At 41.3% G+C, this 26,175-nt stretch overlaps 1 protein-coding gene and 1 pseudogene across 5 annotated transcripts in view; one reads left to right on the forward strand and one right to left on the reverse strand.

The window, feature by feature from the left end:
- LOC117090836 overlaps positions 1-23,358 on the reverse strand; it is a 45,052-nt pseudogene extending 21,694 nt beyond the window's left edge.
- Positions 23,359-24,142: 784 nt separating this feature from the next.
- The window catches only part of ATP2B1 (ATPase plasma membrane Ca2+ transporting 1), a 117,587-nt gene continuing 115,554 nt past the window's right edge, over positions 24,143-26,175 (forward strand). For 2 of the 5 annotated variants that reach the window (XM_033221102.1, XM_033221099.1), the window contains exon 1: positions 24,143-24,290. The gene's annotated coding sequence lies outside the window, so the exon portion shown is untranslated. Of the gene's footprint in view, positions 24,291-24,673; positions 24,917-26,175 lie in introns of those variants that run through there. The other 3 variants (XM_033221098.1, XM_033221101.1, XM_033221103.1) reach the window with 2 other exon arrangements.

Genomic DNA, 26,175 nt, shown 5'->3' on the forward strand with positions numbered 1-26,175 from the left:
TCTCTGTTAATTATATAATAAGTGCATTTCTAAAAGCCTCCTATGAATGAACCAGTGGAGAACAATTAAAGGGATAACAGTTTACTCTTTGCTCATTAAGTTACTATCAGCAAGTTTGGCATCTAAACAAGGAAACAAAAAAACAAACAAATAAAAAAGAAAATGAACTTTTGTCCTCTGAGGGTATTAAAACTCTATGCATCTTTACAGTCATAGAAAATTTCACAAATTATTGCCCTTAGGATTTTCGGGGATTAGCACACACACTAAATGAGATGCAGTGGAAGAGTGACACAGGGGAAAGCCTGAAAGTCATGTGCCTGTCAGGGCCCTGAATCATCATCCTGGCAAGAATGTGAAGGGGCTGATTGCTACACATCCTCTTACTTTTTATTTTTTATTTTTACGGACCAAGTAGAGAGAGAAATGTTTGTGTAAAGAAAAAGAATTGAATGGCAATTCAGATATAATGTCCCATTTGGTCTTTTTAGAAGGAAAGTGTTACACATATAAAGGTAGGTATTTCCCTATATGTTCTATGATTTGAGACACACTCAAAGGGGTGCCTGCTTTCTAACTAAAAAATATGTGTCCCACTGATTGAGGCATCTGAAATTCACATTATCACCTATCACTTTAGGCTTGCAGCATGGAAAGGAAGACTCTAGGTCTATTGGAAAAGGAGGCTATGGTAAACCAGGAAGAGGGAGCCTGGGCAGTGAGAGAGTGTTTAGCATTCAAAAGATGACACAGAAAGGTCAGCAAGGGGCAACTGGAAAGGCACCAAAAATAGCTTTAAGAATTTGGCCCAAAGGAAATAAGAGTTCGATATTTTCTATCAGTGAGTAAGATATTACTCACTGAATTGGTCATTTTTGGCCTCAAATATTTTTTATGCTTACTGAGTTGTGTTTTGTGTATTTATTATAAACACTTTGTTTCTTTTTGGAAAGTGATTTTGCCATTTGGCTCCTTTCCAGATCAGTTTCTTTCCAATCACCATTAATGGGTATTGATTGAATGTGACAATTTTAGCCTCAGATGGACTAAATGCCTTAATAGAGAGAGATTTATATGCAAGATCTATTTTTACTTAAATCTTTAGGGTTTGGTTCGGACAGAGTGATTATAGAAATCATATGCATATATGATAAACATTTTTGTATCTATATAACTTTTAAATACACTAGATATATATCCTTGTTATAGATATGTTATATATATGTTGTATTTGTGTGTGTGTGTGTATATATATATTCCAAGAATTTCACCTAAAGAGAAATTCTATTTTTCTGTCTTACTCATTAAATTGGCCATTTTTGGCCTCAATTATTTTCTTGCTTGTTACCAATGTTATATATAACATATTCAAATATTTGTTTTCTTTCTCTATATATTGTGCTTATAATTTTTATGAGAAAAGTATATGCACATTTTAAACTGTAACGTCTTAAGACATTTAATCTGTCTAGATGGTTACTCATGTCTAGATGATTCAATTGATATCAGAACCCTATCAAGATGAACTTCTTATTTCTCCTTACCTTCACCCCCACCACCACTTGCCTAATTTATGTTTTCATCAGTTCCACTCGCATTACTGAAATAGCCTAGCCTTGCTGGAGGGTCATTCCTGCCCCCTGCTACCATTAATTCATAATGCTGTCAGAGTAGTTTTTAAAAACAAACCTGATCCAGGCACCTGCTGCTTAAGACTCCATGATGGCTTCACACTGCCTTGAGGATAAAGTTCAGACTTCTTGCCATCATATTCAAGACACTGTTCCCAGCCAATCCCTCCAATCTCATTCCCATATCTAAATTTCAGTTACATTCTATGCTCCAGTATTGTGAACTTGTAAATTGCAAAGGACCAGTATTTCTTCACAGCTGTCTTTTTGTACATGTTGTTCCTTCTTCATGAAAAGCCCTGTCTTCTTGCCTCCCATGGCCAAGCTAATTTTTAAAAATTCAACATGGGTATCATTTCTTCTGCAATGTTCCCACAGCACACGTGCATACCTGACACTTGTCACACTGAATCAGACTTGTTCTCTCCTTTGTTTCTCCTGCTAGACTGTGAACCTTAAATCTCCAGTATCCACAGTATTATTATGGTATCTGAAATATCACTAGATATTCAATGTTGAATAAACATGAAAGGTTGCTTCTATTAAGCAAACAATTATCTATGCATATTTCTACTACCATTTCCAAATAATAGATCTAATATTTGAAGACAGCTATTATGTCTAAATTTATCTTCTTACGCTCCACATCTCCAGTAATTCAGCATCCTGATCATCTTTTCCGTGGTCACCACAAATGCCTTTTGAATACATTTTTTAAATCTGATCTCATCTTTTTAATCCTTCACTTCCAAAAATTCCTAACATACTATCTAAGTTTTATCCAATTCATTTCCTAAAAGTAACAGTAGACTTCTGAATAGTTCATTTCCACTATCATCACTTACTCCCAAAGCTACCTTCTTAATGAAAAAAAAAAAATTGCTAACATCACGTTTTTATTAAGTTATCTAATCTTTGCCTCAAAACCTTCTTCCAGGAAATACCCTAAATGTGGTAATTGATATCCGAATCCTATAGAGACAAACTGTAGGGAAAAAAAAGAGAGATCAGACTGTTACTGTGTCTATATAGAAAGTAGACATAAGAGACTGCATTTTGTTCTGTGTTTGAGATGCTGTTAATCTGTGACCCTACCCCCAACCTTGTCCTTGCAAGAGACATGTGCTGGGGTGGCTCAAGGCTTAACAGATTTGGGGCTGTGCAGGGTGTGCTTTGTTAAACAAGTGCCTGAAGGCAGTATGCTTGTGAAAAGTCATCACCATTCTCTTAATCTCAAGTACCCAGGGACACGTACACTGCCAAAGGTCACAGGGACCTCTACCTAGGAAAGCTAGGTATTGTCCAAGGTTTCTCCCCATGTGATAGTCTGAACTATGGCCTCGTGGGAAGGGAAAGACCTGATTGTCCGCCAGCATGACACCCGTGAAGGGTCTGTGCTGAGGAGGATTAATATAAGAGGAAAGAAGGCCTCTTGGCAGTTGAGATAGAGAAAAGCATCTGTCTCCTGCCCGTCCCTGGGCAATGGAACATCTCGGTGTAAAACCCGATTGCATATTCTGTTTACTGAGAAAGGAGAAAACCGCCTTAGGGCGAAAGGTGGGACTTGCTAGCGCAATGCTGCTCTTTATGCACTAAAAAGGTTTATGGAGATGTTTACATATGCATATCAAGGCACAGCACTTTTCCTTAAACTTATGTCACAGAGATCTTTATTCATGTCTTACTGCTGACCTTCTCCCTACGATGACCCTATTATCCTGCCACTTGCCTTTTTCTAAGATGGTAAAGATAATGATCAATAAATACTGAGGGAACTCCGAGACTGTGCGGGAGTGGGTCCTCTGTATGCTGAGTGCGGGTCCCCTGGGCCCACTTTTTCTTTCCCTATACTTTGTCTCTGTGTCTCATTTCTTTTCTCAAGTCTCTCCTTCCACCTAACCAGAAATGCCCACAGGTGTGGAGGGGCAGGCCACCCCTTCAACAAACTCCTTAATATTTCCCTTTATCTTCACCATCACCCCACTTCCCTCGTTTATGTCTTCATCACAAAGAAGAGTACTCATCTTTGTATCTGTGTGTACTCAGTGTCTTGAGTAAGACAACCACTCATAAACCAGCTGCAGCAATGGTTTGGGGACAAAGGCAGGAGTGTACCATTGCATCTTATCAAGGGAGTGTCTGGTCTGGGTGAGTTAGGGTGAGTATTTGTAAAATTCTGTGTCTTGGCTCAAAATGTTAAGACTGCTACAAAAATCTACTAAGCTAATTAGCTTTCTCTTTGTTGTCTTTTAATTATCTTATAAAGACCAGTCCTTAAGAAAGTCTTTCCTTGCTACTTATAATTATTTAGAAAGGAGCTTGGAGGCTCTAAGAGAGGAAATCACCTCCTTGACCAAAGTATGCACTCCTATTTCAAAGATAGACTTGATGGCCCAACTAGAAACTGATCTTCAGACAGAACCATGTGAAACAGTAAGAGCCGATATGTACACTCTACTTGCTTTTTTTTTTTTTTTTTTTTTTTGGTTTAAAGTCAGCTGAGTTAACCCTGCTAAAAAGGTTGTCATCAGATTTTCTTTGCCACTCTAGTTCAAAAGTAGGTATGGTGGATGGGATATTATTTTCTATACTTATCTGTAGGTTTAAAATTTTAATGAATCAAAATGAAAACTAAAAATTACTTTTAAAAAGATATGCCAAAAATTTCTCTCACATTACCCCACTGCTTACTTAATTTCTTTTACCTATGAAATGTATCAGTAGGAGCATGTGTTGTATATGAGGTTTGTGTGTCTAGGCTTCTATTGACTTTTCAGAAATATTTTTATTTGCTACCTTTTTTAACTTTTATTTTAGTTTCAGGGGTACATGTGCAGGTTTGTTGCATAGGTAAATTGTGTGTCATGGGGGTCTGGTGTACAGACTATTTAATCACCCAGGTAATAAGCATAGTACCCATTCATTATTTTTCCTGATCCTCTCCCTCCTCCCGCTTTCCACCCTCAAGTAGGTGCTGGTGTCTGTTATCCCTTTCTTTGTGTCCATGTGTGCTCAGCGTTCAGCTCCCATTTATAAGTGAGAACATACAATATTTGCTTTTCTCTTCCTGCATCAGTTTGCTTAGGATAATTGCCTCCAGCTCCGTCCACATTGCTACAAAGGACATGATCTCAGTCTTTATTATGGCTGTGTAATAGTCTATTGTGCATACATACCACATTTTCTTTATCCAGTCTACCATTGATGGGCATTTAGGTTGATGCTATGTTTTTGCTCTTGAGGACAGTGCTGTTATGAACGTGAGTGCACGTGCCTTTATAGCAGAATGATTTACATTCCTGTGGGTATATACCCAATAATGGGACTGTTGGGTTGCATGGTAGCTCTGATTTATGTTCTTTGAGAAATCACCGAACTGCTTTCCACAATGGCTGAACTAATTTACACTCCCACCAACAGTGTACAAACATCCCGCTTTCTCCTCAACTTTGCTAGCATCTGTTATTTATTTATTTATTTATTTATTTACTTTTTAGCAATACCATTCTAACTAATGAGAGAAGTATCTCATTATGGTTTTTATTTGCATTTCTCTATTGATAAATGATGAGCTTTTTTTCATATGTTTGTTGGTCGCATGTATGTCTTACGAAAAATGTCTGCTGAAGTACTTTTCCAACTTTTTAATTTGGTTTTTCATTTTTTGCTTGTTAATTTGTTTAAGCTCCTTATAGATGCTGGACATTAGACCATTGTTGGATTCATAGTTTGCAAATATTCTCTCCCATTCTATAGGCTATCTGTTTACTCTATTGATAGTTTCTTTTGCTGTGCAGAGGCTCTTTAGTTTAATTAGGTCCCATTTGTCAATTTTTGTTTTTGTTTTTGTTGCAATTGTTTTTGGCACCTTTATCATGAAATCTTTGCCAGGACCTATGTCCAGAAAGGTATTTCACAGGTTATCTTTTAGAGATTTTACAGTTTTAGGTTTTTACATGTAGGTCTTTAATCCATCTTGAGTTGACTTTTGTAAATGGTGTAAGGAAGGGATCCAGTTTCAATCTTCTGCATGTGGCTAGGCAGCTATCCCAGCACCATTTTAAAATTTTTTTAGTATAATATTTGTTTTGTTGGTTTGTTGTTTTTATTTTTTAACTTTTATTTTAAGTTCAGGGGTACAAATGCATGTTTGTTACATAGGTAAACTCATGTCACAGGGGTTTGTTGTATAGATTATTTTGTCACCCAAGTATTAAGCCTAGTACCCATTAGTTATTTTTTCTGATCCTTTCCCTTCTCCCACCCTCCACCCTCCAGTAGGCCCCAGTGTCTGTTGTTTTCCTCTATGTGCCCATGTGTTCTCATCATTGAGCTCCTATTTATAAGTAAGAACATGCAATATTTGGTTTTCTGTTTCTGCATTAGTTTGCTAAGAGTAATGGCCTCCAGCTCCATCCACGTTCTCTCAAATGATAAGATCTCATTCTTTTTTTGTGGTTTGATAGTATTCCACAGTGTATATGTACCACATTGTCTTTATCCAGTCAACTATTGACGGCATTTAAGTTGATTTTTTTTGTGGTTCGATAGTATTCCATAGTATGTACCACATTGTCTTTATCCAGTCAACTATTGATGGCATTTAAGTTGATTCCATGTCTTTGCTATTGTGAATCATGCTGCAATGAACATACATGAGAATGTGTCCTTATGGTAGAATAATTTGCATTCCTTTGGGTATATATCCAGTAATGGGATTGCTAGGTTGAATGGTAGTTCTGCTTTTAGGTCTTTGAGGAATCATCACACTGTTTTCCACAATAATTGAACCAACTTACACTCTCACCAACAGTGTATAAGGGTTCCTTTTTCTCCATAATCTAGCTAGCACGTTATTTTTTGACTTTTTGATGTAGCCATTCTGACTGGTATGAGATGGTATCTCATTGTGGTTTTGATTGACATTCCTCCCATCCAAGTACCAACCAGGCCTGACCCTGCTTAGCTTCCGAGATCAGACAAGATTGGTTGGGTTCAGGGTGGTATGGCCGTAGATTGATTTGCATTTCTCTAATGATCCATGATGTTGAACTTTTTAAAATATGTATGTCTCTTGGAAAGTGTCTGTTTTAGTCCTCTGCCCACTTTTTAACAGAGATGTTTGCTTTTTTCTTGTAAACTTAAGTTCTTTATAGATGCTAGATATTAGAGCTTTGCCAGATGAGTATTTTGCAAATATTTTCTCCCATGCTATAAGTTGACTGTTTACTTTGTTGATAGTTTCTTTTGCTGTGCAGAAGCTCTTTAGTTCAACTAGATCCCGTTTATCAATTTTCACAACTGCTTTAGAAGTCTTCATCATGAAATCTTTGCCATTTCTTACGTCCAGAATGGTATTGCCCAGGTTGTCCTCCAGGGATTTTGTAGTTTGGGTTTTACATTTAAGTCTTTAATCCATCTTGAGTTGGTCTTTGTATATGATGTAAGGAAGGGGTCCAGTTTCAATTTTCTGCGTATAGCTAGTCAGTTCTCCCGGTACCCTTTATTGAATAAGGAGTTCTGAGTCTTTTCCCCGTTGCCTGTTTTTGTCAGTGTTGTCAAAGATTAGATGGTGGTAAGTGTGCAGGCTTCTGACTGGGCTCTCTATTCTGTTTCATTTGTCTGTGGGCCTGTTTTTATACCTGTACTATGCTGTTTTGGTTCCTGAATCTCTGTGGTATAGTTTGAAGTTGGGTAGCATAATGCCTCCAGTTTTCTTCTTTTTGCTTATAATTGCCTTGGCTTTTGGGGCTCTATTTTGATTCCACATGAATTTTAAAATAGTTTTTTTCTAGTTCTGTGAAGACTATCATTAGTAGTTGATAGTAATAGCACTGAATCTATAAATTGCTTTGGGCAGTATGGCCATTTTAATGATATGCATTCTTCCTATCCATGAGTATGGAATATTTTTCCATTTGTCTGTGTCATCTCTGATATCTTTGAGCAGTGTTTTCTAGTTCTCCTTGCAGAGATCTTTCACCTCCCTGTAAGCGGTATTCCCAGGTATTTTATTCTTTTTGTGACAATTGTGAATGTGATTGTGTTCCTGATTTGGCCTTCAGCTTGACTGTTGTTGGTGTGTAGGAATGCTAGTGATTTCTGCACATTGATTTTATATCCTGAGATTTCACTGAAGTTGTTTATCAGCTTAAGTAGCTTTTGATTGGAGACTATGGAGTTTTCTAGATACAGAATTATGTCACCTGGAAATAAAGATAGTTTGACTTCTTTTCCTATTTGGATGCCATTTATTTCTTTCTCTTGACTGATTGCTCTGGCCAGGACTTTTAGTACTATGTTGAATAGGAGTGGTGAGAGAGAGCATCTTTGTCTTGTGCCAGTTGTTAAGGGAACACTTCCAGCTTTTGCCCATCCAGCATGATGTTAGATGTGGGTTTGTCATAGATGGTTTTTATTTTCAGGTATGTTCCTTCAATACCTACTTTATTGAGAGTTTTTAACATAAACGGGTGCTAAATTTTATCGAAAGCTTTTCAGCATCTATTGAAGTGATCATATGGCTTTTGTCTTGAGTTATGTTTATGTGATGAATCACATTTATTGATTTGCATATGTTGAACGAAACTTGCATCCAAGAAATAAGGCCTACTTGATTGTGGTGGATATACTTTTTGATGTGCTGCTGGATTTAGTTTGCCAGTATTTTGGTGAGGATTTTGCATTGATATTCATCAAGGACATTGGTCTTAAGTTTTCTTTTTGTGTTGCCAGCATCATTTATTGAATAGGGAATTTTTTCCCTGTTGCTTGTTTTTGTCTACTTTGTCAAAGATCAGATGGTTGTAGGTATGCTGCTTTATTTCAGGACTCTCTTATTTTTATCCGTTACTTTATAAGTATTAGAATTATTGAACTATTCAAAAACCGCTATCTTATTTTGTTGCAGTACTGAAAATAATGTAAGATAAGTGGTGCTCTCCCTGTTTTGAAGATGCGTGACTAGGATTGTAAAGAATTCACTGATTTGTTTTATTTTCTTGCGTTCACTACATCAACAAACTTAAAACAATGTAACGTATTTCATGCTCTCCACAAAGTTTCCAGTCATAAATGTCTCCATATTCCTCTTTTTCTTTCTTTTTTTTTTTGAGATGGAGTCTTGCTCTGTCGCCCAGGCTGGAGTGCAGTGGCCGGATCTCAGCTCACTACAAGCTCCACCTCCCGGGTTCACGCCATTCTCCTGCCTCAGCCTCCCCAGCAGTTGGGACCACAGGTGCCCGCCACCTCACTCGGCTAGTTTTTTTTTTTTTTTTTAGTAGAGACGGAGTTTCACCGTGTTAGCCAGGATGGTCTTGATCTCCTGACCTCGTGATGCGCCCGTCTCGGCCTCCCAAAGTGCTGGGATTACAGGCTTGAGCCACTGCGCCCGGCCTCCATATTCCTCTTATTCCTACCATTATTGCCCATGCATAATAACTTAAATAATGACAGCCGTCAGCATTTACAATAAAGTAGGAATTTTGTTTATGATTTAGATTTCTAGATATAAATTTTAAAGCCCAAGTTTTATTAAGACTAATTAAGAGGGAAAGTATTATATACTTCACAATAATTTAAAATATTCTTGTCTTACACATGCCAATTATTACTGATTTCCAAGTCAATTAAATATAGAATTAATACATATTTCTTTCTCTCTCTCTCTCTCTCACACACACACACACACATATGCTAGATTCTAGCATATTAGTCAGCATCAGTATGTCTTTCAGGACTTTAGAAATAAACATATAGAATATAATTTTTTTAAAGTGCTCCCAGGATATCTAAAGTACTATTTTTACATTTTGGTCTCAGAATGCAATAGCTTCATTATTTTGCTTAGAAATTCATTGCTTAGTTTTAGCATCTATATGAAGGATGTCATAGGCTCCATCTATAATAAGCAGCTTATCCAGTATGTTAATTTTTTAAATGCTGCTAAAAAAAAAAAAAAAGAGAGGCTGCCGCCTTCTGATAAACCCCAGACTTTAATAACATGTCCTCTGAATTAATTCTGTAAATGCACTACTAAAGTTTAGCACAACGATCTGGGCTGTTTAATTAGCTCACAGCTGCACTGCTGGGATAACATTTCTTGTTGAGGAGGTAGCTTGATATTCATTATTTGGGCTCTAGTTCAGAGTTCAATGGTTGTTTTAAGCTTTCTTAAAGAATTGCTTGTCTTTGTTTTGTGGGAAGACCATAATCATTACTCAGAAACACTTGTTAGTTTTCTTGCCGTGCCTGTATAGTCATTGATTTGACCCTAACATAACAAACTGTGGCAATCTTCTAGACATTGAAGGATCCTATAAGAAAAAAAGTTATCTGACTTATTAGTTTGACTAATATATGTCACATCGATAGAGTCTAAATCTCAATTTCTTTACTATTTCAAAATTCTTTAAATTTTTTAAATCTCCTTTTAAATTATGAATATGGATAAAATTTAAAATGTCCCTTTGAGGCTGTATAAATTATAAGTATGTTTTCTACATTTTTCAGTACATTATTTTTATATATACTAGAGAATATTAAGACAATATCAAATGTGGCAGATTATGTGGGTAAACGATGAATTTAAACACCTATTTACTGAATATCTATCATGAAAAACTACATTAATTTCATCCTCACAAGAACCTTAGAAGATTATCCTCATTTTATACAGACAGGAACTAAAAAATCAGAGCAGTTAAGGAACTTGCCCAAGATCACACAGCTGATAAATTTCAGAACTGGAGTTGGAATCCTTACATCAAATTTCAGAATCTTTCTAACATTCATGTTGCCTCCTTCTCAAAGGTAAGTTTCAGATTCATCTTTCTCATAATATTCTTTCCAATTAACTTGAATTCCTTCAGCATGAATTGATACAGCACGTATTATTACACTGTCACATATTTATGTTTTTCTTTGGACTTCTTTCTCTTGCTGTTTCACGACTTGTCAGCACTACTAGATGTATATGTTCCCTAAGTCCAGACACTGTATGCTATATCCTCTGCTTCCTTTTATGTCCCCACAGCAAGAACCACTCTGAAAAAATAACAACTTTTTACCATGGTTATGTTGGGATATGATTACAGGGATTGTTCACTTTTTACACTATATATATCTATATTGTTTGAATTAGAAAAAACACATACATACATACATACAATTATCTATACCTAATATTTAAAAATTTAATGATAAATGTCCAATGCAAAAGAAAACAAACACAAGGAATATATACACATTTATATAATATACCTAGTTTTACCATTTGAATTCTTGCAGATTAAAAACAAAAGAGTTAAATGATGGAGGCATCTTAGTATTTTTCTATTTATAATAGTAATGGAAAAGGTTCTAAAAATCTGAGAGAAACGTCTAAGACACAGAACTAAGAAAAATACGAGGATATTAAGTGCCCAACACTTCATTTTTAGAGACACAAAAAGGAATGATTAAGGAGAATGAGAATTTAGATCACTGTCGGAAAGCGATGCAAAATGTACATGTAAACATGTATGCAAAACAAGCAATAAAACAATAATATAGGCCAGGCATGGTGGCTCATACCTGTAATCCCAGCACTTTGGGAGGCCGAGGCAGGTGGATCATGAGGTCAAGAGATGGAGACCATCCTGGCCAATACGGTGAAACCCTGTCTCCACTAAAAATACAGAAATTAACTGGGCAAGGTGGTGTGCACCTAGTTGAGAGGCTGAGGCAGGAGAATCACTTGAACCTGGGAGGCAGAGGTTGCAGTGAGCCCTGACTGCGTCTAAAAAAAAAAAAAATATATGTGAGAAAATCAAAGAAGTAAAAACATAATTTTTAGTTAGATTAGGGCCACCCTCCAAAATGTTAACACAAATACAGAAGGTATGTATTTGTATCAGTAACAGCCCAAAGATAACTTATTATGACCAAATCAAAATGATTAAATCTTCATTCTTTTTGATCGATTATTTAGGTAGAAGTGTTCTTGAAGTCCTATAAACAAGGCTCTATTGGGAAAAGCAATTTTGCTTGGTAAACTTTGTGTTTGATAGTACAGTGACTTTCTATAGCTTACATTCAAACAAGGCATTTGGGAAATGTGTACTTTTTAAAAAACAAATTAGTTGAATAAAATAAGAAATGAAACTGATAATAGAAAAATACATTTAACTCTTAATGCTGTGATTGTGATTAAGGATAGCAAAGCATTACAAATCAGCTAGAATTTGGAACTGGAAAAACCAGAAATTCAGCAGAGTTGAGAATTTTGACAAGGTAAGGGAATCAGTCATCAGGACTTTTTCTTTTTTCAGAAATAGCCATAAATAAAGTTCAAGATGAGCCAGTGAGGTCAGAAACTAAGCAACAAGCAAGCAGAAGTGAGTATAAATAGATGTGAGAAGTAAGTCTAATCATTGGGCCAGAAATTGGGCAAGCAAGGAGAAAAATAAGAGGGCAATTATTGGAGTTCAGGGCAAACAATGTGGACCTGGGGCACACAGGCTCCAAAAGAGGAAAGGAAGTAAATGGTCAGAACCTGGCAGGTGGTTGGGAACCAGGAAATTCACAATAGCCCAATGGGTAGAGTAAGTTGGACAACTTAATTCTGTGACAAGCTGTCTCCAGAAGTTTCTCCATTATTACAATAAAGAAATGGCATGAAGAAATCAGCATTTGTAGGTCTTGAGAGTAGAAATAGGAAGACACATCTGACCAGACATAGCTCATTGCCAGGTTTTCATCGTGTTAATCATTCAGCAGTTTTAAGTATAAAATTTTAAAATTGGTTCTCCATCCCTGTCTCTACCTCAAGTATGTCCTTACCTGTCACATCAGCCCTCTTCCTGGAAAGCTACCTAAGCTGTGTTTCATGTGTCTATGATCTGCAATTGCTTCATGTCTTCCAGTTTGCTCATGTGCTTATTCCTACTCTGATTTCATTTGCCTGCCTATTTGGTTAGGTCCTCAAGCCCAGTTCAATGAGATATTTTTCTTGAACAACTGATTTCAACCATGATCCAATGAATACTCCACACCTGTTCCTCAACAACATCTGAAGCAGAGTCTTTAACTTTCTGGGACCTTTGAATTCTTCTGGGAGTTTTTAGAAGAGCCCAGCAAAGCCTTCAACTGCCTATCAATGAAATTTTAGTCTGCTACTGTTAAAATCTTAAATCTCTTTCTGAGTAAAAGATTCTCTCCCCCATCACCATCTGTGTGTATTGAGGGGTGGAGAGTGCTCATTCAGTATCTGCACTTTTACTCCCCTCCCCTTTCCCTTCTGGAAGCTGTGGCTCTTCCAGTGTTGAGGGGAGGGAGGGTGGAGAAGAAAAGGGGAGTCCCTTTGCTTGGCTAGACTCTATCGAAATCCCCTTTGGCTGTCAATGCTTTTAATGCGGCAGGCAACCAAACACTGACTTTTTTGTAGGTCTATGTGGGAGTTTTTGGAAGAGCCCGGCAAGGCCTTCTACTGCTGTCTCCTATCATATGAGATAGGCTTCTTAACAACCTCTTGTTCCTCATTCTAACTCTCTTCTCTGGAGCTGCACCCTGTAGTCTCCTGATAGGTGCTCTCACCTGGCTGGCAGCTACCTTCCCAGCTGTCTTACAAGGAAACTTAAGCATCTATGCCAAGCCCCACGGTGGAGATGAAAAGATTACTCTCCTTCCACTCTTCTTCTCACTCTGGCTTCCCTCTCCATTTCTCTTTATTCTCCTAAATTAAAAACAGGTATTGGTCAACACATCTGCTGCCTATGCAGACATCCAACAGGGTAGACAGAAACCTCAAATGTTTATGAAAAGGAGCGACTCTCTTGGGAACTCTGCTCTTGTTTTTTGATATGGAGTTTTGCTCTTGTCGTCCAGGCTGGAGTGCAGTGGCGCAATCTTGGCTCACTGCAACCTCCACCTCCTGGGTTCTCCTGCCTCAGTCTCCCAGGTAGCTGAGATTATAGGCATGCGCCACCATGCCCGGCTGATTTTTTGTATTTTTAGTAGAGACAGGGTTTCCCCATGTTGGGCAGGCTGGTCTCGAACTCCTGACCTGAGGTGATCCACCCACCTCGGCCTCCCAAAGTGCTGGGATGGGAACTCTGCTCTTCTGGTTTGTGAGAAGTTTGTTCTTAATGTTTTTCTGAAAATGTTAAACTAACCTTCACTCCTGTATGATATTTTACCTCGATATACATTCTGGGAGAGTTATTGTATTAGTTCATTTTCATGTTGCTGATAAAGACATACCCAAGCCTGAGCAATTTACAAAACAAAGAGATTTATTGGACTTACAGTTCCGCATGGCTGGTGAGGCCTCACAATCATGGTGGAAGGCAAGGAGGAGCAAGTTAATCTTATGTGGATGGCAGCACTCAAAGAGAGGGCTTTTGCAGAGAAACTCCTGTTATTTAAAACCATCAGATCTCATGAGACCCATTCATTATCACAAGAACAGTACAGGAAAGACCCACCCCCATGATTCAATTACCTCCTACAGGGTTCCTCCCAGGACATGTGGGAATTGTGGGAGTTACAATGCAAGATGAGATTTGGGTGGGGACACAGTCAAACCATATCAGTTATTTCCCTAAGAACTTTAAACATGTTATTCCTTTTTCTCTTGGCCCATCTACAATTGCCAATACAAAGGTGGCTGTCAGGTGAAATTGTTTTTGTTTGTTTGTTTTGTCCTCTCTGATAGCTACTGAGACTTCTCTTTGTCTTTTGGTGTCATGAAGTTTCTCAGTGACATGACTAGGGTAGATTTATTTTATGTCTTTTGTTTTTGGTACCTCTTTACCAAAGTCTTGGGAAGGAGATGAGATTCCTTGATGCTTTTGTGACACTTTCTGAGCTAGGTGAGTTGGTAGGAAGTAGTACCAGCATACCACTGGCAATAAAGCAGGATTCTGGCTTTATGTGGTGTCATAGTCCATTTGGGCTGCTACAACAAAGTACCATAGACTGGGCAGCTCATAAACAATAGAAACTTACTTCTCACAGTTCTGGAGGCTGAGAAGTGACAGATCCAGGTGGAGGCAGTTTTGGTGTCTGGTGAGGGCTCACTTCCAGGTATCATAGATGGTGCCTTATAGCTGTGTCCTCACATGATACAAGGGGCAGAATAATTTCCTTGAGTCTACTATATTTTAAAAGGGTACTAACTCTATTTGTGTGGACTCTGCCTTATCTCCTAAAAGTTTTCTCCTCTTCATCCTATTACCTTAGTGGTCAGGATTTCAACATATGGATTTTGGGACAACATAAATATTCAGACCATAGAACATGAGGGTTCAATTTCAGCTCTTTGCCTCACTCAGATCCAGCCACATCTTTAAAACTCCATGCTTACACATTTCTGACTTATTTCTCGGTATGGTAATCCCCTGGGCCTAATATCTGTGTATTGAGTTCTCTATTTCTAGCACTGCATATTTCTTCTGTTTTTGTACTCAGTTGTATATTAACATTGTTTCATATATTTGTTCAAGCATTCATACGCACAAAACCACACACATACACACATACACAGACATTTGAGGAGTGGGGTTGCATAATACAGGAAATCTAATCCAGTGGATCTGAAGGACCTTGTCATGTGAATTTTGAAAAATGCTAACCAAATGAGTCTGCATTATGAACTGAATTTTGTCCTCCAAAAATGTGTATGTTGAAGCCCTAATCTCCAAAGTGACTATTTGGAGATAGGGCCTATAGGGTAGTAATTAAGGTTAAATGACATCACAAGAGTGGGTCTTTAATCTGAAAGAACTGGCGTCTTTATAAGAAGAGGAGGAGATACCTCTCTCTCTCTCCATGCACTTGCACCAAGGAAAGGCCATGTGAGGACAGGGCAGAAGGTGGCCATTTGCAAGCCAGATAGAGAGACCTCACCAGAAAGCAATGCTGATGACACCATAATCTTGGACATCCGGCCTCCAGAACTGTGAGAAAATAAATGCCTGTTGTTTTAGCCACCAAGTCTATGGTATTTTATTACGGAAGCCTGAGAAGACTTCATAAGCAGTCTGGTAATACAGCCTGGTAATCAGTGCCCAACTCCATCCCTCTGCAACAGAATATCCTGAACTCTTAATAGCTGTAACTATAATGGGAGCCCCAAGTTTGAGCCACCAGAGAATATCATGTAAACCTATATTGCTATAAAACTGTACTCTATTTATTTACCTGGGCCTTGGATAACATTTTCTTTATCCTTTGCTCATCCTTCAGTTTCTTTAATCTTCCCATTTCAGTCCTTAGCCTCACTCAATTCCAGCTAATGATCATAAGCAACAATTATATAAGGAATATTAAGACTGACATTTATGTGCCTGTGTCATCCACCCCTGAAACTTCAAATTTTACTCTTTCTTCACTTTTTTTTTTTTTTTTTTTTTTTACCTTTTTTCTGCCTCAGAGAAATGTTCCCTTTTCCATTCATGGTGAATTCTCTCTATATGTTCTAGATCTTACCATCCTCTTAACTCTCCACTCACTCCCCAGAACTTTTCAGCTTTCCTCCCTTGACCCCTTTTCCTCTGACACCAACAATACAAAGGTCAAGAAATTGGCTTTCAGTGACTTTCTTTTGATGATTGGTGAATTGGCTTCATTCCATTGTTTCTATCTGAAAGATAAAAAGAATTGACCCTGGAAGAAGTTCGTCAGGTCATCAGAATAAAGGATGAAGGCTGTGGGTATAAATTTAGAATTCATCATCAGGGAGGTGATAGTTCATTTGTTTATTCATTCATTTGGGACAAATCTTTATTTCAAGTGCCCATTATATGCCAGTTTCAGTTAGGCATGGCATGTGTATTGGTCCATTGTCACACTGCTAATAAAGACATACATGAGACTGGGTAATTTATAAAGAAAAGAGATCTAATTGACTCACAGTTCAGCATGGCTGGGAAGGCTTCAGGATACTTATGATCATGGCAGAAAGGGAAGCAAAGACGTCCTTCTTCACATGGTGGCAGGTAGAGAAAAATGAGAACTGAGCAAAGTGGAAAGCCCCTTATAAAACCATCAGATCGCATGAAAACTTACTATCAAGAGAATAGCATAGGGGGAACTGCCCCCATAATTCAATTACCTCCCACTGGGTCCCTCCCACAACACGTGGGGATTATGGAAACTACAATTCAAGATGAGATTTGGGTGGGGACACTTATATCAGCATGTAATAAGTGATTAATAAGTTTATTTGTATAAATAAATAGATGAACCATCCCCTTATTGCCAATGCCTTCTAAAAAGACATTTTGCTTTCCTACCTTATAACAGAGGAGGGATACAGAAAACGTGTTGCGACAGAATCAGCTAAAGGGACTGTCAAAAATGCAGATCTGCTGGCTCTAGTCCAGACTCCATCAGAAGCTCCGGGAGTGGGACCCAGGAATCTGCATTGGTAAACTCATAAAGGTGATTCTTTTGTGTACCCTCAAAAGTGGAGTTTTGAAGAAAAATGGGCAACAATGAAAAATTATATAAAAGTATAAGCAATTAGAGAACCACAAATGTGAGAGAATCCTGTTGATGTTCTTATTGATATCATACACCAGGGATGGTTGAGCCTGGATCCTTGATGGCAATGTTTAATAGCTGAATCAACCATACCATAATTTAAAGAATAATAAACTGGTATTCATTAAAGCCACTACCAGTTTAGCTTTTGGTTACTTGCAGCCAAAAGCATGTCTTACTGATTCAGATTAAGTTTTATTTGCCAGGAAGAGACTTAGACTTTATCAGTCAAATTATGTGATCATTAGAGACTAAATTTGGTGCACTTTGAAAGTATCACAAATAGTGTCTGTCTCACAGGATGCAAAAAATAATAATTCTAAGATAATGTACTTGACCAAATGACACAGTTTGCATGTTGTCCCCTCCAAATCTCAAGTTGAATTGTAATTCCTGATGTTGGAGTTGTGGCCTGGTGGGAAGTAATTGGGTCATGGGGGCAGATCTCCATGGCTTGGTGCTGTCCTCACAGTAGAAAATACTCATGAGATCTGGTTGTTTAAATGTGTGTGACACCCCCTCTGCTTCTCACTCCTGCTCTTGTCATATGACGTATCTGCTCCTGTCTCATCTTCTGCCATGAATAAAAGTTCCCTGAGGCCTCTGCAGAAGCTGAGCAGATACTGGTGCTATACTTCCTGTACAGCCTGCAGACTTGTGAGCCAATTAAACTTACCCAGTCTTTGGTATGCCTTCAAAACAAAGCAAGAACAAGCTAACACAGAAAATTGGTACTGAGAAGTAGAGCACTGTTACAGAGATACCTGAAAATGTGGAAGTAGGTTTGGAATAGGGTAATGGGCAGAGGTTGGAAGAGTTTGGAGAGCTCAGAAGAAGACAGGAAGATGAGGGAAAGTTTGGAACTTCTCTAGAGACTGGTTAAATGGTTATGATTCTGATAGTGATATGAACAGTGAAGTACAGGCTAACTAGGTCTTGGATGCAAATGAGAAATTATTGGGAACTGGAGCAAAGGTCATCCATATTATGCTTTAGCAAAGAACTTGGTTGAATTCTCTTCATGTCCTAGTATGTGGAAGTTTGAACTAAAAAGTAATGACTTAGGGTATCTGGTGGAAGAAATTTCTAAGCAGCAAAGCATTCGAGAAATTATTTGGTTGCTTCTAACAGCCTATCCTTGGGTGCAGGAGCAAATAAATGACTTAAAGTTGGAAGTTATATCAAAAGAGGAAGCAGAGCATGAAAGTTTAGAAAATTTGCAGCCTAGCTATGTGGCAAAGTAAAAGAGGAGAGGAATTCAAGGAGGCTGGGGAGCAACCACTTGATAGAGTTATTAGCATGACTAAAAGGGAGCCAAATGCTAATAGCCAAGACAATTGGAAAAAGGCCTCAAAGGCATTTCAGAGATCTTCGAGGAAACCCCTCCCATCACAGGCCCAGAGGTCTAGGAAGAAAGAATGGTTTTATGGGCCAGAGCCAGGGTTTTGCTGCACTGTGCAGCCCTGGAACACTGCCCCCTGCATCCTGGCTGCTCCAGCTCCAGCCTTGGCTCAAAGGGACCCAGATAGAGCTCAGACCACTGCTTCAAAGGGTATAAGCCTTCCACCATAAGCCTTGGCAGCTTCCATGTGGTGTTAAGCCTGTTGGTACACAGAGTGAAAGAGTGAAGGAGGTTTGGCAGCCTCCATCTAGATTTTAGAGGATGTATGAGAAAGCTTGTGTGCACACAAAGAAGCCTGACACAGGGGCAGAGCCCTCAAGGAGAACTTCTACTAGGGCAGTGCCAAGGGGAAATGTGGGATCTGACTCCCTATACAGAGTACCCACTGGGGAACTACCTAGTATAGCTGTGGGAAGGTGGCCATCATACTCCAGACCCCAGAATGGTAGATCCACTGGCAGCTTGCACCCTGCACCTGGAAAAGTCACAAGCACTCAATTCCAACTCGTGAGAATAGCCATGGTGGCTGAACCCTGCAAAGCCACAGGAGTGGAGTTGCCCAATGCTTTGAGAGCCCAACCCTTGTGCCAGTATGCCCTAAATGCAGGGCATGGACTCAAAGGAATTGCTTTGAAGCTTTAAGATTTAATGACTGCCCTGTTAGATTTCATTGTGTGGATCCTGTAACCCCATTCTTATGGCTGGTTTCTCCCTTTACAAATGGGAGTGTTTACCCAATGCCTATACCCCCACTGTATCTTGAAAGAAAATAACTTGTTTTGATTTTACACACTCATAGGTGGAAGGAACTCATCTCTAGATGAGCTTTTGGCTTGGGACTTTTAATTGAGCTCATGCTGGAATTAGTTAAGACTTTGGTCAACTATTGGCAATAGATGAATATATTTTGCAGTGTCAGAAGACCATGAGATTTGAAGGGTCAGCGTGGAACGATATAGTTTGAATACCGTCCCCTCTAAATCTCATGTTGAATTGTAATCTCCAGTTGTTGGGGGTGGGGCCTGTGGGACATGATTGGGTCATGGGGGCAGATCCCTCATAGGTTGGTGCTGTCCTCCCAATAGTGTGTACTCAAGAGATCTGGTTGTTTAAAGGCATGTAGCACCTCTCCTTCCTCCTGCTCTGGCCATGTGATGTGCTTGCTCCTGCTTCACCTTCTACCATGAGTAAAAGCTCCCTGAGGCCTCCCCAGAAGCTGAGCATATTCCAGTGCCATGCTTTTACAGGCTACAGAACTGTCAGCCAATTAAATCTCTTTTCTTTTTAAATTATCCTGCCTCAGAAACTTCCTTATAGCAACACAAGAATGACCTAATACATCAACAAGTAAAAATGAGTAAAATTTGCTGTTGTTGTTATATCTTCTTGGTAATAAAGAGTAGAGAATGTTTATGAATAATAATTATGACATTTATAGAGCATATACTACACATCAAGCACTATGTTAAGAACTTTATATAAATATCTCACCCAAACCTCATAACCCTATATCATAACTATTATTGATGATTATGATATATCATAACTCACCACTATTAGTGAGAAAATTCACGAGTGCCACTTAGGGAGGTGAGGGATATCAAAGGTAGTAAACACGTTTCTTGAATAATAAAAGGATAGAAAAATAAATGTGGTAAACTTGTTAGTTCCCAGGTACGTTTCCTGGCTTTACTACTGTGGATCTTTTGCATTAATTTAAATCCTGTATCTCTTTCATGGCACAAATCAAGTCCAAATACTCCTTAGAAAAACTTCCTCAACATTTAGGTATGAGCTATGCCTTTTTCGCTTCTCTGAAATTTAGATTTAGGACCATACTATGTGGGTTAGAACATTTGGGGTCAAAAAAATGTGTTATACTAGAAGAGTACATTGTATGTAGGCACTAATAATTCCTGTCAAATGATAACATCTAACCACTTTGCATTTTTCACCTATAAAAATTTTTCCATCATGTGAGTTGAAATTCTTATTTTAGGCTTACATATAATTATACTCCATTTAATTCAGCAAATGTAATTAATTTGTTACTAATAGATAACAGTTCTCTGTGGGTTTCAGCTAAGTAATCTTTCTCTTGACACCTCTCTCTGGTGATTCAGGTTAATAGAAATTTGAGAACATATACAACTATTTTAAATGAAAAATTTAATATCCTCCTCCCCTGCCTCCCTGTATGCATCAGTTCTCTTTAGGATTCTGTAATGATCAGGACTGACACATTCACATATGTAAAATGTGTTTATGAGGAAAGAATGTTTTATAAAATACACTGCAGTTGATATGTATTTATTTTGTCCCATTGCTAGATGCATGTGACAGAATAAAGTTGTTTCCCTTTAAACTTACACTGAGGATTTTAGAAAACTGTCTTCATGTGTTATATATCTTGAATCGATCAACTTTTCAGCAAATATCTCGGTTGTTTAGATTTACTCCATGAAAAAGAGCATAACTTAAAAATACCAAATATATTATTTTGAATCTGCAGCCTCTCTTTAAAGTTAACATCCCAAATAGTAACTTGTCATAGGGTTTAAACACTTGTTTTGTTTTGTTTTTGAGACTGAGACTCGCTCTGTCGCCTGGCTGGAGTGTAGTGGTGTGATCTCGGCTCACTGTAACCTTGGACTCCATGGTTCAAGCGATTCTCCTGCCTCAGCCTCCTGAGTAGCTGGGATTACAGGCATGCACCACCACGCCCAGCTAATTTTTGTATTTTTAGTAGAGGCGGGGTTTCACTATGTTGGCCAGGATGGTCTCGATATCCGGACCTCGTGATCTGCTTGCCTCAGTCTCCCAAAGTGCTGGGCTTACAGACGTGAGCCACCGCGCCTGACTGGATATAAATTCTTTTATAAGTTTTGCATTGTAGCTAAAATGCATATTAAAAGAACTTTAAAATATTATTTCCTAAGTAAATTGTATTATTATATTGTTCCTTATGCATAGATATATCTCTAGATCAGTTAAATCCATGGGATAAGTTAGGTCTAAGATTAAGAGGATACTGTTATATACAGTGGCATCTTTGATTTCAGATAGTTCAATTTTTTTTCAAGGAAACAGTAAGCAATGCAATATTTTCTTGATTTTTACATTGAAAGATATGTATGAAAGAGGTTTTAGTACTAAGTCTGTAGAGAAAGAAATTGAATTCCTTAATGTAATGTGAACAGTTATTTCTACATTGCTTTCACCCTTTATTTTCTATTTGAAGAATAAAAATATAAAAACCAAACTACAGTACAATTTTCTTGACTATGACAGTAAAAGTTTGTCATTGCATGTGACTCACATTTCATTAAAATGCATACAAATATGTCCTGGGATATACACACACACACACGTTTTCATTTACGGATCTACATGAATATATATTCCGTATGTTTCAATTTATAGATTTATCGATATAAATGAAAACTTAATTGAATCATGTTCTTAAATAAAGATGCCCAATCATTGTTTCATGACCACAACACTTTACGAGCATTCATTTTATAATTCGGAAATGGAACAAACCCACAAAGTGAACAGATTCTAGTTTAATCTATTACCCATTTTGCTAGTGTACTATAGAAATGATTCATATATTACTTTAATGTCAAGTTCTTGATTACAGTAGAAACATAATTCAACTTCTATTGTGACTTCCTTGGAGGAAAAGTTGGAAAAAAGCCAGTGATTCTTAAATGTCTCTGACTCGTTTTGAAAGATATTTTAGGGGAAAATAATACTGAAACTTACTTAGATGAAATTTAGGTTATTCTTCTGTTAAAAAGATTTGAAATAATGTCAGGAAGGGCTATTTATTGTACCACATTAACCAATCCTCTATCACTGATTGAAGAGAGGAAAAATGCTATCCTGTCAAATGTTCGTTCATTTTGCACATCAAGGGCACAGCTCAGAAGGCTGGTAACGTCTAGCCTAGTGAGATACATAAACTGATAAAAAAAATTATTTACAACAGCATTGATTTAGATTTATTCACTTTTAAACTTTTACACATTTTCTGTCAAAGCTTTTAAAATATTTTAAAACAAATGCTATCGGCCGGGCGCGCCTGGGTGACAGAGCAAGACTCCGTCTCAAAAAAAAAAAAAAAACAAAAAAACAAATGCTATCATCATTTGAACATAATACCATACTTCCTATTGCCTGTATGCTTTTGAGGAAGCTATACAAATATTAATTTTCCAGTTCTGGAATTAAGAGAAAGAATATTGCAGGACTTATCTTTTTGTTCTGATTAAGTGATACTGAAAATAACACTGACAAGGTCTCTGGGCCAGTGGCGACGGTGAGTTCAAATAAAGATTAGATGAAGATGAAGCGCGGTATCTAAGGTAAGATACACATCTTTACTGTGTATATGTGTGTACAAGGAGGAAAACCTGCTTTTTTTTTTGTTTTAAGTAGATGTTACGAAGGATGATTTTCTTTGTTTTTCAACTTGCAAAATCTCTTGAAGGTTGGAGCAGAGCCGCCGGTTACCTTTGAGCATCGAAATACCGCAAGTTATCCCGTTTCCTTTTCCCCTCAGGAAAGATGGGTGCAGGGTTGAGATGTTACAAGAGCATTAAGAGAGAGCCATCAGCTTGGCATAGTAGAAAAAGCAAACCCAAAATGAAAACACCCGGATTTTAAGCGCGGATCTGTGAGGCCGGTTTGCACTGGCCGAACGCCTGCGTTAACCCTTTGGGCGCTGCAGCCGGGATCCCCGGTGTTTGCGGACCCAACCGGCAGGAACAGAGGTGGGGTGCCCCGCGCCCGCATGGGGAGTGAGCTCTCTTCCCCAAAGAGGGAGAGAGCCGGGCAGCACTTTTGTCGTCCGGTGCGTGCGTCACGGCCCAGGACAGGCGTCGAGTCCGTTTTGGAGTGGGGGCAGAGAAGCGGCGAGGAGCCGCTCAAATGTCCGCTGACTGGGGGTTCGCCTTAATCTGTCCTCGCCAGGAGCGCTCGCCCTAGCCCTCCCGCTGGCTCACTCTTGGGCCCTGGAGGGGCACGGGCCCGGGGGCGGTTCGGGAGGGGGCCCAGGTGAAGGGCGCCCGCACTTCTCCTGCGGCAATCATTGCTCTCCTGCCTCCACATGTCGCGGCAGCCGCCCGGCCCCGCGCCGAAACAGCAGCTGTGACTGACGGAGTCACCTCCCCGCGCGCCTGAGCCACCCCCTCCTCCCCCGCCGCTCCCTCCCGCACCAACACGTCATGGAAACACGGACGTCAGAGCCTCTCAGCCAATCGCAGGCTGCGGCAGGAGGGAAGGGGCGCGCTGGAGGGGGCGGGGGCAGCAGCTAGCCGCGGCGCTCAGGGGAAGGAAGAGAAGGAGGGGCGTGCGGAGGCGCAAGTCCCCACCCCCGCCCCTCAGTCCGGCCACCCTTTCCCGACCGCGCGGCAAGTTCTAATCGCCAGGCGCGCGCTCGCCAGCCGGGGGCGCGCTCGCCGGGTCCTCCCCTTAAACGCCCTCCCAGTGCCGCTCCGCTCCCAGTCCCGGTCCGAGCCGCGCTTCCTCCGCGCGCGCGCGCGCGCACCCGCCCGCCCCCAGGGTCCCCGCGAACCGCGTCACGTGACCGCGCCCAGCCAAGGCGGCAGCGGCGGCGGCGCGAGCTTCGGCGGCGGTGGTGGCTGTGGCAGCGGGAGCAGCTGTGCCGCCAGCGTGGAGCGGGAGACGTGTGGGTGTGGAGAGAAGGGAGCGCCAGACCGGAACGGGTGAGCGTTCTCCTCCCCCTGCCTACCCCGGCAATCTTGCTGGCCACCCGGTGCAGACGGGGTCCCTTCCCGGAGCTGCGCGCAGCCCCCTCGTGCTCGGCCGTCCGCTCTCCGGTGCCCGCGGGCCCCGCCCCGAGGGGGGCGGGCTGCGGCGCTCGCGGAGGGGGCTGCACCCCGCCCGCGGCTGCTGTTGCGGACGGCGGCGTGAGGCCGGCTGAGCTGCCCGTGCCCAGCGAGCGCGGCGCGCCCTGTGTGCGGCTCTGCGGAGCCGAGGAGGCGGGTCCTGCGGGGACGCGGGCGGCCACTCGGTGGCTGCCGGGCTCTGGGCGGGGACGGCCGGGCGCCGCCTCCTCCTCCTTCGCTGCCGCCGCCGCCGCCTCCTCGCAGTGCAGCGTGAGTAGGGAGCCCCGGCTGGTGGACGCCGAGCCTCTCGGCTCCTTGGCCGCCCGATCCCCGAGGTGCAGCTGCACCTCCGCGTGGCGCCCCGAGCCGTGCGAGGCGACTACTGACGCGCTGAGGACAGAGCCCCCATCTTCTGCGTTTCCCGCTGCCCCTCACCGCTCCGCGACCCTCCTGCAGCCTCTCTTTTCTTCCCCCTCGGAAAATGGTTCCCATTGCCGGGCGAGGTGAGTGGCGGCCGCCGCCCGCCAGCGGCGGGGACGGCGGGGCAGGTCACCTGCGGGGGAGGCCGGGCGGAGCACGGAGGTCTGGCGTCGCGGCAGGGGTCCTGATAGCTGGGTGCTCGGCGGGTTGCGCCGGATTCGGGAGAAGCTGGCGGCGGCGGCCGGGGCCCCTCGCAGGTTGCCTCTTGCCGGGAGATTGTAAAGGTGAGCGGGTTTCTCGCTGTGCACCTCAGCGCCGGGTCAGTCCAGGAGTCGCTGCTCCAGGCTCGAGGGATGGGGCTCGTTGGGGCTTCTGGTCTACACCCGCAGGTCTTCGGCTTCACGGAGCCGTCTCGGCCACGCCACGGCCCATCCCGCCACCGGTCGCCCCCGCCACGGCGCGTGGTGACCTTGAGGGCACCGTGCCCGGCACTCCCTTTCCCCGCGCCTCGGGAGGGTCACCCCTCTAATCCTTGGCCTCGGCCCCCCAGACGCACTGCGGGAGGGGAGCGGGGGCCCCAGTCGGCCCCTGGCCCGGGTGGTTGATTGTTGGCGTGTCAGGACGGTGATTCCCCGGGAGTTGGAGAGCCGCCTGGTCTTTCTCCTCACGCCTTCCGTCTGGCCCCCCAGGATGTTCACATTTGCTTCCGATTCGTGTTTATTCACTTAGTTTAAGAGAAAAAAGCCTGCGCCCTCACCTCCCTTTTCGGGGAAGGAGTCTGGAGGAGGACTGCGTTCCAGTGGCAGGGGTGTGGGGTGGGTGGTGTGCTCTCTTTATCCCATCCTGCGGGAGAATCCTGTGGCTAAGCTGGTTAGCGACCCCTGGTTCTGCGCCGCGGTCACCAGCCAGGTTGGTCTCTGTGCGCATTTCATTCACCAGTTTTCTGCGGGACTCGCAGCGCTGGGAGTGCTCGCACCCTGTGCGGTGCTTGGCGCGGAGGAGAGGGCAGGGCGTCCGGGTGGGCTAAGGGGGTCTGCCGATACTTGGAGGGCTCGACCCTCCTCGATAGGCTGGTATTTACCTTTTCCTTGGGTTAGAGCGCTGCAAACAGCCACCTTTCGCTTCTGTGCCCGCTACTTTTCTTGGTTTATTAATAATCTAATGGCTTCTGTTGGTATCGATTGCTGTTCGTGATAAATTAGCTACATAGATTTTTTTCATACGTGTGTAGGTATATGCATATATCTGAACTTGTCTGCTTTTCAACATGGAAGGCTTTGTTGTGTTTAACCTCCCCCACCTGAGGACAGTCTTATTTTAAAATAAGGCTCTTGTTCAGCGT

Source organism: Trachypithecus francoisi, unplaced genomic scaffold (assembly GCF_009764315.1).
Source record: "Trachypithecus francoisi isolate TF-2019V2 unplaced genomic scaffold, Tfra_2.0 Lachesis_group11, whole genome shotgun sequence".
In the NCBI taxonomy this organism is placed as follows: domain Eukaryota; kingdom Metazoa; phylum Chordata; class Mammalia; order Primates; family Cercopithecidae; genus Trachypithecus; species Trachypithecus francoisi.